The sequence below is a fragment of the Eurypyga helias genome, unplaced genomic scaffold, assembly GCF_000690775.1.
Source record: "Eurypyga helias isolate BGI_N326 unplaced genomic scaffold, ASM69077v1 scaffold17578, whole genome shotgun sequence".
NCBI classification, from domain to species: domain Eukaryota; kingdom Metazoa; phylum Chordata; class Aves; order Eurypygiformes; family Eurypygidae; genus Eurypyga; species Eurypyga helias.
In genome coordinates this window covers 33,930-36,899 of record NW_010269128.1, presented here as the reverse complement: position 1 = coordinate 36,899, position 2,970 = coordinate 33,930, and positions in this window count along the sequence as shown.

The window sequence follows — 2,970 nt, the reverse complement described above, 5'->3', positions numbered from 1 at the left end:
CTTTGAGACCGAAGCGCTTTTGTTCAAATCGTTTTGAAAAAGTATTTCATTCCTGCCTTGAAATTACTAAATTGTGGAGGAGCGGTGCCTGATGTTGCACGTTGTCCTCTCGGGTCTGGTTTTCAGGCCGGCGGAGGGTGACACAGCGTTGTGAAGGAAGAGGTGACGCTGTGCTGGGTCGGGTAGCTTGTTCTGCTGAAATAAGGCGGCAGCTGCGAGGACGTTTTTTACCCCCTTAACCACGAGGGAGAGCCAGTCTCTTTGGGTAACGCAGAAGAATCGGTTGTTGGCCAAAAGAAACCCAAGTCTGTACTTCTAATGCTGTGCTGGTGTTAGTTGGGACAGAGTAAATTTACTTTCCAGTGCTACTACGAGGCTGTGTTTTGGATCTGTTGGCAAATGCGAAGTGTAGAATTGCCCCTCCTTGCAGTGTGCTTAGCGTATTTAAGACTGCCAGACTTTTTCTGGAGTGCCTGTGGTTTCAGCCACAGGTTTGGTGGGGTCAGGGCGGGGAGAGATGCTGATGGTGTCTGCGGCTCCCGCTGTGCCAGACCTCTCATGTCACTGGGATACATTTGCTTGCTATCAGCTTGGAAGAGGCAACTTCCCGCTGACTGATCTGCCCTCTGTCTGTTCAAGATACTGGGAGCGCTGGTCGCGGCCAGCTTCGCAACGTCTCTCGAGATGCCGCCTCTGGGCTTCGTTGCTCGTCTCTGACAGAGTAAGACGCGGGTCAGCCGGAGCCGCGAGGCTCGTCGTGGAAAAGTTCGCATCACGCCTTTAATGGCATTGAGGGGAAAGCGGGAGAGCAGATGGCTCCAATACGTAGTTGTTGGTTTTGTTCTAGGAGTGTCTCCTTTTTTCAGGGTGGCAGGAGGGGAGAGGGTATTGTAAAGCCAGGAAGTGAGGACTTCAGAGGTTTTGGAACCCCCAAAGTTATCTCAAAACAAAGTATTTGCCACATCTTGAAAAATACATATTCTATAGGGTTTTATGTTTCAGCCTGTTAACTTGCCTGAGTAGTTTGTCCGCAGCTGTTTTAACTGATGTTCTATTAATTACTGAAGCTAATAAATTATTCCAGAATAAACCCAAGTTTTATTGAAAGAAAGAATAATCTGATAAGCTCTGTCACTCCTATCACTGGTGACGTGGCACGTTAAACACGTGCAGCCTGTGTTCCTCCCCGCTGGGTCCGTGCGTTTAAGATGCACAGCTCCACAAAACCTCGTCGCTGTATGCGGCAAGTCTCCAGTGCTCTGTTTGAAGCAGGGCTGTGATTCACCCGAGGCCAAGCACACATTGTTCATGCGTCCCGGCTTGCCCAGGCGACTCCAGGAGCAACGCATCCGTCCTACCCGCTTTTGGCGTTTAAGGGAACTGCCTGCGTGCTCTTCACGGCGTCTCGGTGGCCTGCGCTCACTGGGGATGGCGGTGGCGAGTAGAAAAGACGTTTTGTTTCTGCAGCTGGAGAAGGGTGAGAAAATATTGCAGGCACTGCTCTTCCAAAACACGGGAAGTAGGGAATTTCGTGAAGGAGGAGGAGCAATAACCCTTCCTCTTTGCTTGCGTTCCTCAGTGCCCGATAGCCACAGCACTGATGGCGTGTTTCTGGGGTTCAACAAATGCTGGCGGAACAGGGAAATGGCTGCTACCTGCCACCAAACTGGGCAAAAACTAGGTGTGGGGATTTCAGTGAGAGCGCTGTGCTGCACCGGAGCACTGATCCACTGATCGGGAGAGCAGCGAGGTTGGCACGGGGCACCTGATGTTCCCTGGCATGTGCCTGAGGGGTCATTGGGACTGCGGGCAGGCTGGTCCCGTGAGGGGTTGAAGTGCAGTCGTCGGTCTCGAGATAACCAGGTAGCCGTGGGGTACCCGAGGGGTGACCAGTTTGCCTGCTGCGAGACTCCGGTGCAACGCGGAGCAAAGCAGGGAGGGTGTGCGTGGAGATTCGCTTCTGAAAGTTCGTTCCTGATCAGATAAAGACGTTGCTGTAGGCAAGTAAGGGCTTACTTCTGTCTCTTTTTTTGGCAGCATCAGTAGCAGTATCTAGGTGATGTGGTGCTTGGGCACCCCAATACGTGACATTTCAGACCATGAAGGAGCACAAAGAGAAGAAATTTAACTTTTGAAGACTATTTGTACCCATGAACACCTCTCGTGTAAGATACAGTTTTCTGTATTAATCTAATTAGCCTTTTCCAGACAGCACCAGGGGAGCGGGCTTGGGCTTTCTGTGTGGATTGATGTATCAGATAAAACATAATACTGCTTCTGTGGTGTGTTACCTAAAGTAAAGCAGTGGCTGTGCTCAGTGGCCAGTGATGAACTGGAAATAGGCACCTGACTGCCTGGGACTTGGGTGTGTTTGCCTGGTTATATGGCCATTGAAGCAAACCTTTCAGTAGGGTAAGAGCCACCTAGGTGTAACTGGCCATCTCTGGGCTGCATTTGGGCACCTTTGGGGTCAGAATATTCCACAGAGGAATTGACGGATTTCCACGTGTTCATAAAGTCAGTGCCCAGGCTGGCGTGGGTGATGGGCCAACACACCTGTTGACACGGTTTCAGCTCTGCGCTTTGTGCCACAAGGTGATGTGGACACTGAAGATTGGTTCAAAAATGCTTGGACAAAGCTATGGGGGAAGAAGAAGGGGGTTGACTGGGAATAAAATGACCTCCTTAAAGGCAAAGGTATCGCTTCTGCATTTGGGGTGTCCTTCAGTTGCTGGGAGAAAAACTGGTATGTGTACCTGCTCTCTGTCAGGGACCTGTTGGCCACTGTCAAAACCCAGGATGCTGGGACATTGGATGGGCCGCTGATCTGACCCAATACCACCATTCCCACCTCCTCTCCAAAGGGTCTTTTCCTCCAAGGCTATCCCCAAGCACCTGTAAAGAGCATGATCTCTAGTGTCCTTCCCAGGTGCTGCGTTTCGATGCACGTTGCCCTAATTCCGTGTTTAT